Here is an 11,612-nt window from a genome sequence, read left to right as displayed (position 1 = left end):
CGGTGCTTCCCGGGTCGCATTTGTGTTTTTTTAGTGATTTGGGGTGGTGATGGGGTCGGTTGGGGTGGTTGGGCGTGCGTGTGGTGGTCGAAATGGGGTTGTCGGTCAGTAGATGGGCTTGAGCCGATGGCGTAGAACGACATAGGAGGTGGAGGAAGGTGTAGAGCGGCGGCAGCTTCTGTAAGAAGATGAAGCTCACAAATTGGGTTATATTTTTAAAATTAAAAAAAAAGAAAAAAAAAGATGTGGACGTCAGCTGGGCCGCCAGCTCAGCTGGCGCCCAAGTTCCCCTGCACCCCACATATATATATATATTATCGAGTAGCTCGAATACACGTATTTAATATTCGAGCTCGAGCTCGATTTATGTTCGAGCTACTCGAGCTCGAGTCGAGTTTTAACTGAACTGCTCACGAGTATCTTGATTCGTTTGTACCTCTACCACCAGTGAAATGATATACGGACATATTCATTGACATATGAAAAATAGTTAAATGGATTGCATAGAGACATGCATCGATTAGATGTGTCAATTGTTGACATTTATGTTTTTTTAATAAAAAAATATATGTTGGTCTTTATAATCGTTGTTTACATTTTTTATTTATAAAAAATTATGTTGGTTTTTATGTTTTTAAAATTAAAATTAAAAATTAAAAAAATGTATTTATGTTCATTATAAGATATCCGTTGTAATAACTATTTTAAAATAGCAATCATAAAATAGCAAATTTTCAATATTTTCGTAAACAAAACTACATATTAAGTGAACAGTATATAAATAAGGATACCTATTATATATTAATTATTAAATTGAAATGCATTATTAATTTATTAAATACAACTAATATATTATTAATAATTGATTAATATGAATATCATAAGTGTATATTTATGTTATATATAAATGAAGATTATAAATAAATATATTTTAAAATGTAGAATGTTGTGTGATAACCTGTAGCCTAAACCCTCCTAGAACCACCCGCCTCATCCAACCGCAAACCTGTCCCATGAAATAGGGTGTCTAGAAACAATAGCACGAGGACGTAAGCATAAAATGCTCAGCACGAGAGTATGAGTGACCGCTTAAATTGGTGTGAATAAATTTTACTGGCAAGCGTACCAGGTCAAGTTATAGTAAGATGGACAAGGTCCAGATATCGAACCCACGGGGACTGTATAAATATGACTACCAGAATATATTTAATTCTACTTAATCTAGACTAATCAAAAAGACTGATTTCAGATTTTAACTAAGAAATTAAATTTTAAATAAATTTCAACTTAGTAAAAACGCAGCACAGATTTTTGGATTAAATTCAAATTGGAAAGAGCTCGATCAAGGACACACGTAGGTACCAGACAATTCATACAACAAGTAGTCGATTTAAGACTCAGACTTAATCTTAATTCATTGGAATTCTCCTAAATTATTCAAAGGACTATTTCTAGAACAATCAAACCTATTCAAATATTGACGGATTAATCTTTCGTAATTCCAATCAAATTTGAATGCATGACGAACCGTGAAAAATCAGTTTACACCCAAACCGCACACTGAAACTGAATTCTATTTTTAGTCGGTTTTACAATATGTTGATTATCAAAGTTATCAAAATCGAAACCTTCTCTGTCGACTTGGAATCAATTAACATGCAAACAAATAACTGGCCAAGAAATTCGCAAGACAAATATAAATTCGATAATCAATAAAATAAAATCAAGTCTGAAAATTCTCGAATAAACAATCAAGTTTTCTACATAAATTGTCTGGCCCAATCACGTGGCCTTGATCGAAAGGAAAAAACTACTCAAAGTTTAACATGATTCAAGAACAAAAGTTTTTAATCCAAAACATCAACTAAAAATCCAAAAATAAAAAGAAAACAAGAGAAGTAGAATTAGAGATGATGTTGGATGCCTCTTGCCTTAAACGAAGTTGTGTAACCCTTATTCTGATGAAAAGATTTGTATTTATATGCCTAAGGGTCTTCAAAAGATAGTATCCTTCCCGAACAAGAGTTTCCTTTTTTTAAATTCTGCATGCTTCTCTCGCTCGAGCGAGCACAAGTCTCGCTCGAGCGAGACACTTTCTGTCTCAGGAATAAATTTCTTCGCCTCGCTCGCTCAAGTGAGCGTAGCCTCTCGCTCGAGCGAACAAACTTCCATCTCAGAGATCGATTTTTATCTCGCTCGAGCGAGCACAGGTCTCGCTCAAGCGAGCAACCTTCTGGAAAAATCCTTTCTCACATGCTCGCTCGAGCGAGCATAGGCCTTCGCTCGAGCGAGTGCGGCTCTGTCCAAAAATCAGGATTTTGTCGAGTTTCCCTACAAAATGGACCAGAAAGAGTATTATGCAGACAAATGCATTAAACATGCTAAAACTAAATAAAACAACAACAAAAACATATGAATGCATGAAAAACAAACACAAAAATATGCATATGAAACACAGTTATCAATGAGTATACAAATATTATATGTGCATGAATGCAAGTGATCTGGATACCAAGACACGAGGGTCAAGAAACAAGCTCACAAACCGGGCTCAGGGTATATAGCACGTTGCGCCGTCGCATCAGGAGGTGGCTCCTATACCCAGTGGATAATGATGATATGATACTAGTACTAGTGTTCAACCATAACGGTGACCTGACACAAGACTTACGTATCCAATCATCCACTACTCGTAGGGTGAGCACCCTACTATAGGATATCTCAAGAATACAGGATCAATATGCTCATGGATACAACATAATATCATGACAGGTATATGCAGATAAAATCATGTCATATAATCAAATAAACCATGCAAACACATAATACATGCATACTAGTTTGGATATCTCGAACATTACTTTCGTACCTCAGATAAATAGGCAAGTTAAACCAGCTCTATGTCCAAGCCTATAGTTCGCACTACAATGCAAAATACTCATTCATCATAATAGTATTCTAAAAGCCTTAACTAAGATATAACATACTCCCTATTTTCTATAAGGAGCCAGAACTATACATTCGTCCATCATCAGCCCGCTGATGACGACTGCCCCAGAACTTGGGCACCACTCCGCTGCAACTCCGGAGCATCTCACCAATTCCCGGACCAAGCCTAGGAAGGCTGGAAATTCCCCAAAACACATAGAATACCTAAGAACCGAGAGAGAAAGCTATAAAAGGTGTGAGAATTATGATTCTCGGATGGCCTATTTATATGCGGAGATCGGACGCTCCGATCCAGTGCCGTACCTATGATTTTTAGGGCCTGAGTCAAACTTCAAAATATTTTTTTCAACTTTTTAAAAATTATTTAAGAGAGTTTTTGAAAACTAAATATGCAAATATTATAGACTTAGTTATAAGAAAAACATATACTGTTAAAAAATTTATAATGTCATTAAATAATAAACTAAAATATTATAAATAATCACTTAAATAATATTTTGCTATTTTATCAGCAAAAATATCAATTATTTGACAAAATACGAAACTCAAAAAAATGAATGCATCGGTTGAATAAATTTCTTACAATATACAAATCATGCCCACGAATAAAAAATATCACAAACATTCCTAAAAAATCAGAAAAATTAGAAAATAAAAATAAAAATAACATGTAATTAGTCTATGAAATACAAAAATCAATAATGAAAGAGAATGGCGAAATTGAAACCCAAGAGTCAACTCCATTAATCATCATGCGATGTGATTGGAACCTGGAGAGAAAGATGACTTGATGAAGAGGACAAAGTTGCAATAATACTAATTTTTTTGGCAAAATCATGAAATTTTAAAAAAAATTTATGACACACATACACTGATAATAGTTTATTAATTTTTTTGGGCCGTCTTTTGGACCTGAGCCTGAGGCGGTGGACTCACTCGCCTCATGCCAGGTTCGGGCCTGCTCCGATCGGGGGATCGGACGCTCCGATCTCTGCATGCAGACCACGTCACTACATGCACAGTTCGGACGCTCCGATCTATACTTCGGAGGCTCCGAACTGCTGCGTGTATGATCATCAATGACACCTCACCAGCTGCATGGCCTAACTGAGTTCGGATGCTCCGGTCAGGGTTCAGACGTTCCGAACTCAATGTAACCTCCGATCCTAGAACAGAGCTTCCGAAGTGTTCGGACCCTCTGAATTTGAGTTCGGACCTTCCGATCTGTCCTTGATCAAAATTCCATATTTCGTCCATTTAAATTCATATTAAGCCTCTAATCCATGCTTAATTAATTTTAACTACTTTAATCTTGTAAAATGGAACCGAGCTATTACATTCTCCTCCACTTAAGATATTTTCGTCCTCGAAATACATCTTAAGTCGGCAAAATGAACACTGAATAAAACATCTTTATAGACCAAGATCATTTTACAAGATACATCAAGAAAATACAATCAGAATAATTCAGGATGCTTTAAATGCATATGGCCCTCTAGTTCTCAAGTGGCTTCCGCAGTGCCTCGGCGTTGCCACTAGATTAAAACAAGAGGAATAATCTTGCTACGTAACACCTTGTCCTTACGACCCATGATACGCAATGATCTATCCACATATGTCAAATTTGTATCCAAATGAACCTCGGACGGCTGCAAAATATGGGACTCATCGGCCACATACATGGAATACATCATGGATATTTGACAGATACGGTGGTAAAGCCAGTCTATAAGCTAGATCTCCAACACTCTCCAGAATTTCAAATGGACCAATGAATCTGGGAGATAACTTACCCTTGAGATCAAATCTCGGAATCCTGCGGGAAGGTGAAACTTTCAGGAATACTTTTTCACCAACCTCAAACTGCAAGGGTCTTCGCTTAACATTCGCATATTCAGCTGTCGATCCTGCGCAATCTTAATCTGTTTTTTGATCTGCCCAACGATATCAATAGTCTTCTGGACTAATTCTGGTCCTTCAACCTGTCGCTCCCCACTTTTTTTCAGAACAGTGGAGTACGACATCGTCGCCCGTACAACGCTTCAAATGTTTCCATACCAATACTGTTATGATAATTGTTATTGTACGCGAACTCAATTAATGACAACTGATCTTGCCAATTTGGACCAAAATCCATAGAACAAGAGCGTAGCATATCCCCAAAAGTACGAATTATGCCCTCTGACTGCTCGTTAGTCTCCGAGTGATAAGGAGTACTCAAGCTAAGAATAGTACCCATAGCACTGAAAACTCCCCCAAAATCTAGAAGTAAAACTGGGGTCTCGAACGCTGACTATACTCATAGGTACTCCATGAAGTCGAGCAATGTCGTGGATGTACAAGCGAGCCATCCTGTCAAAACCAGGGACGGATCTAGAATGTTATACTAAGAGGGGCGGTATCAATATACATAATGATAAAAATAATTATTATATGTTTCTATATAACTTTCAATAATAAGAATACAATAAATAAAAAAATCAATATCGTGATGTCTCGTTTATTTGATTGATGATTATGAAAATATGAAATGCGGAATAATTTTTTGATTTTATAAATAATGCGTTGTGTTCGTAGATATAAAATAACACACATAAAATTAAGTTCATTCAACGAGTCAAAAATCATATGACTCAAATTTATTTAAAATCTCGTTGAACAAAATGATACTAATATATATAGGAACACCTGAACTTCTTTTTAGGAACACCTGAACTTCTTTTTACATGCAACTCGAAATTATAAAATATACAATCTCAAAATAATAACGTATTTAAAACATGATTCGATCTTAAAAATAACATACTATAAAATTAATTCAAATAAGCATGCATAAAGTATTATAATGAATAAATTTTATAATATATATGATTTGTGGAGTATATTATTATACTAGTAAATAACATGCTAAAACAATAATTCAAATAAGCATGCATTCCAAACCTCTTGATTAAAAAGAAATAAATTAGAAGAGTATGAATTTTCACTATTCAAAATGAACAGCCTTTTTTATTTTTATTTTTATTAGTTTTAAATTTTTTATTATATATATATATATATATATAGATGAAAGCATATGTATTTTTACTTTTCACGATGAATTTTCATTTTCATTTTATTTTTATTAGTTTGAAATTTTTTATTTTATATATTTTAAAGGAAATTTAGAAGAACAGGGTTTTCCCTTTCTATTTTTATTAATTTGAATGAATAGACCATTTATTTTTATTTGTATTAGTTTGAAAATTTTTATTTTATATATATATTGAAAAAAATAATTTATATATTTTAATAAAAAAATCAAGGTAATAAAAAAAATCAAGGAAAAAATGAAAAAAAAATTGGCACAACCGAGATTCGAGCATGAGCACTTCATCAAGCTTAAAACACGGTAGTCTTCCATTAAGCCAAATCGTACACTAATTGTATATGGGGACTTAATATTTATATAATACTGTTAAACAAAATATATACATATAAACTAAAAAAATTTTTAAAATTTTTGAGGGGGCCGTGGCCCACCTTTGCCCTATGGTGGGTCTGCCCCTAGTTAAAACTATAGTCTCGGTTATAAGAAATAAAATGTGCTGACTTGGTGAGTCGGTCCACCACAACCAAGATAGCATCACAATTCCTCGATGATATCGGCAAATTAGTAATAAAATCCATCGTGATAAACTCTCTGTAACTACCCAATCATATCCTGAGATTGCAGATGATCCTTTTAGCCGTCGTCAGCCCACTCATGTTCGTAAGTCTACTAAGCTACCAGATGTTGCTTACTCTTGATATTCTCGTTCTTTTGCTTCATTTATTGCATCTGTTTGTTGTCTTTCTGAGCATGTATCCTATAGAGAAGCTGTACGTAACCCTGTTTGGCAAAATGCTATGGCCGAGGACTAACTGCTCTGCATGAAACTCATACATGATATTTGGTACCGCTGCCACTAGGAAAACACACAATTGGTTCTCGTTGGGTCTATAAGATCAAAACAAAATCTGATGGGTTTATTAAATGATACAAAACTCGTCTTGTTGCTAAAGGCTATTCTCATAAATATGACATGAATTATGAGGAAACATTTGCCCCTGTCGCAACAAGGACGATTGTTCGTACTCTGATTGATGTTGCTTATATTTGTCGATGGAGAATATTTCAGTTGGATGCCAAGAATGCATTTCAAAGTGGCAGGGGTAGATTTAGTGTAGGGTGATAACCAACTATATATTAATTAATACACTCCATTTAGACTAGGAAATTATGAAACACTACCTAATTTAACAATTTTTCCACAGATAACCAACTATATATTAATTAACACACTCCATTTAGACTAGGAAATTATGAAAAAATTAAATAAATGCCTAAAGACTTGGACAAAATATAAAACTTTTGACCATTGCAACAATATATGCATAAAGCTGCCCAAAGTGACTAACACGCATCCAATATTTTTAATTACGCAGGCAATGAAGACCGGCTTTCAACAACCATATATATATATAGAATTTTCAAATGATCGTGATATGTAATATATAATGAAGGGATAATCTAGTAATTTAATTTAAAACCTATTAATGAGTGTTTTGGACTCAATGTACATTAGTCTTATAGCCACAAGCAATTCTTAAACCATTATTTAATTTATTATGTTGGAAAATTGTTTATGTGATAGAATAACTTCTATGATATAATAAATTAATAATAAATACATTACAAATAAAATATGATTATTTTCTTCACATTAAGTTCAGTAAGAATAATCAATATATCTTATTAAACGAGAAAGGTCTGGTTTTTGCAAAGTAGCCAAACTATATGGTTGAAAATTCTGATTTGTTTTATTGAAATTTCAATTTCAAGAATTGTTTACATCAATTTATAGACAGGTCTCCATAAAAAACATGATATATATATATATATTTATTAAGACGCAAAATATCAGCAAGTCGCATAAAGCTAGCTAGCCTAGCCTAGCCTCCTTATATTGACATCTGAACATATAATATAATATATAGTTCAAACAACGTACAAAATCAGAGAAAATTAATAATCTTTTGACTATATATATGTGTTTGTGTATGTTGTTATGGAGAACATATAAATTTAGAAATAAATAGAATAGAAGTGCAGCATACATATACATTTTAGAATATGGCTGTGACTTTGTCCTACATATTGAGCTGTTTCTCCGAGCAATCCGCCGGCGGCCGGAGAAGTCGATATGTGTGCGAAGGCGATATGTGTTATTTGCGCGATTCCAAGGCCAGATCCTGCAGGCCGGGCTCCAAGAAGAATACTGGCCCGAAACAAAGCAGTCGGGCCTCATTTTTCCGGGTTTCCACCAGATCAAAGGCTTGAAATATTGCTTACTAGCTAGCTACTGTAAGCCTTTAACTTCGGTTGTTTTTAACTGCTAGTTGTTTACTACATGTATTTATTGTCAGCTAGCTTATATATATGATCGATTATCAGGAGCAAGATGCCTTTTAATTCTAGGTCCCCATATATTTATTTTGTAAGTTGGTGGCGAATTGGAGTTGAAAGCTAAGGATGCAAATTGAGAATTTATATATATGTAGTTTCATTAAATTGTTTTTGATATAGTACTACTATGTATTCATTAATGCAATATGGATCAGTGTATATATATATATATATATATGGGGAAATTTAATTGTGAATTTGGATTGTGTTTGTTTTGAAGGTTTAGAATTAGCCTTATTTTAATTTAGATGGTTAGTTTTCTGTTCGTGTCTACCATGCATCTAATATTGTATTAATTGTTCATTTTCTGATCATAATATTGGAGGAGAATTGGATCATTGTTGATTTAATTTGCATGTTCGCAAGATCGAACGTAGGCGACTTCAAGTTAAAAAGGCCATTGATCAGTTTCAAATTCTTAAATCATTTAAAATCAATAAATATTTTATATGTACATGACGAGGAAATTAAAATTATATTTTTGGGCATTTAGCTCGTACTTTTTTTTTTCTTTCAATTTTGATCCTAAACTCGTCAATCCACAGTTTTAGTTCACTAACTTGCATAAATTTGTTTTTAATTTTAGTCCTATTATTTTCAATATTGGACAAGTTTTGTCGTGTCAATAATATATTCATCACCATTATAAAAAATGATTGCAATGAAAAAATACAAATAAGTGGACTATGATCAATAAACAAAAAAACATGCAATTTTTTAAAACTTAAACTATTTGGTAAAATATACTAGAAGGAAAAGGTATTTGATATCGGGTCAGGTTTGAATATTTAAAATGTGACAAAAACTACTATGAGATTGTCTCGAGGTCAATTGTGTAAGACGAGTCTCTTATTTGGGTCATCCATTAAAAAGTATTATTTTTTATGTCAAAAATATTACTTATTATTGTAAATATGAGTAGGATTGACCTGTTTTACGGATAAAGATCTGTGAGACCGTCTCACGAGAGACCTACTCATAAAATGTATATCTTTCAATTAAAACCTTTTTTTCTCTTACAAACATTTGTGCAAAATATTTGTATATATTAATTGAGTAAATATATATCTATTTCTATGTTGATTAATTTACATTTACAAAAGAAAAAGAATTACTGCTCTTAATAATATTTAAAATTTGCTGATTTATATCATTTATCCTTTTTTATAATTTAATTCATTTTTTCAAAAGGTGATTTGCACACTGTAATTAATTTATATATATATATATATTATTTTCAAAATATCAAGCATCATGATTATTAATTAACTTTATATATATATATTTTATTTTCAAAATATCAAGCATCATGATTATTAATTAACTTTCATGAATGGTGATTTTCATCAAATTCAAGTATTAATTTTTCAGATTAGTAAATAATGTAATGGACAAAGATGTCGACTAATAAATGGTATGTTTCCTCATATCCTGGAGATATTGTCTCACCCTTGAAAAGTAATGTCTTCACCGCATGGTCCAACATTTATCACAGGTTCATAGGATTCTAGTTGGATTTTTAAAAATATCTTATATATTAATCATTCATTTGTCAAGTGTACCAAATTATGTATCAATATTAAGGGATATATAGCATGAAAATCATCTCATAGTAACTGTCCAACAATAATTAGAAACAGCTAGTTTTTATTCTTTGAATTGAATTAAACCATCCCATCAATTTCCGGTTCCCAGATTTTTTTTGTCACTTGTTGGCAATAAAAATATGGTTAACATTATTTCTCAAAAAAAAAAAAAAAAAGAAGAAGAAGAGGATGATAATATGGTCTAACATTATTTCTTTTTTTTTTTTAAAGAGAAAATGGTGGAATATCGAGATATTTTTTGATAGTTATTATCAAACTTATATAACTTTAACAAAAAAAATTTGTAGGACTAAATTTATAATGTAATATTATCAGAGAAAAATCAGAAATTTAGTTTTTATGTTTGTTTACTATCGATTTTTGTCACATATGTTATCAAATTTCACTTCTAAATTTGCTGTATTTTTTTCTTTTATTTTTCCCCTCATTTTTAGACATTTTTTCAAGTGTCGACTATATGGTGTTGGATAATTGATGTGTGGACCGTAAAATGCACCAAACACATCTATGTAAAAAAAAAAAAAAAAAGACCAAAATCACCAGGCAAATTACCAAAATTTCCACCAAAACAAATGAAAGATACATATAAAAAATTGAATTTCGATAAAATGAATTACTAAAATTGTAGAGGACCAAAAAACCATGTTCCCAGCAGATAACACGATATCATACACAGATGGGGTCATTCTCATACTTTCAAAGCTATTTAATGCTCTTTTCACACAACTTTAGCTAGCTCCATACATGAATGCGGGGGCGTAACCAGAAACTTCCAGTCTGGTGGGCGACAAAATTATTTCAATACATATATATAAACATAAATAAATATATATATATATATATATATATATATATATATATATGTATATATATATATATATGTATATATATATATATGGTGCTTAAATTAGAAAATGAGAATAACTAAAAACATATTAGAATCATAAATGTAAAAGGGGTATTTTTTTAAAAAATAAAATAAAAATTTGATGAGAACATCAACACAAACAAATATCAAGAAGATGTCTAATTTTTGTTCAACAGAATGATGATATTCAAACAAGACAAAGAAATATGGTCATGATACACTACATATGTTTTTTGACAATGATTAAAGATTCGAACACGGAATCCGTAAATTAAACAGGAAGTGCAAAAGCAATTTACTGCCAAGAGCAACAATTAGTTTTCGTACGATACTGTGATGCATTCCATCCTACTTTTCGAAATTAAAATAAAATTAAAACATTATTTCTGAAGTTTCAAAAAAAATAAAGGATCTTTCGTGAAATTAATCAATTACGCTCATATTTATAATAAAAAATAATATATTTAACATAAAAAAAAAATCATGAGTAAGAGTATGAAAAGAGATACATACTCAATAAGCATGCTTGGAGCTTGAATTAAGATTCTTGAAACAGAGGCAAATGCCCATTTTTGTGCCGTAAGTCCGCCCATGTATCAATGGCTCAATGCATATTTGGCTCAAACTTGCATACAAATAGGTCAACAATATATGATTAAAACAGCAAATTGCGAATGATCATAAATCATATCATCCTTGG

Source organism: Henckelia pumila, chromosome 3 (assembly GCF_033568475.1).
Source record: "Henckelia pumila isolate YLH828 chromosome 3, ASM3356847v2, whole genome shotgun sequence".
In the NCBI taxonomy this organism is placed as follows: Eukaryota; Viridiplantae; Streptophyta; class Magnoliopsida; order Lamiales; family Gesneriaceae; genus Henckelia; species Henckelia pumila.
The sequence above is the reverse complement of the archived record's forward strand: the minus strand, read 5'-3'. Positions refer to the sequence as shown.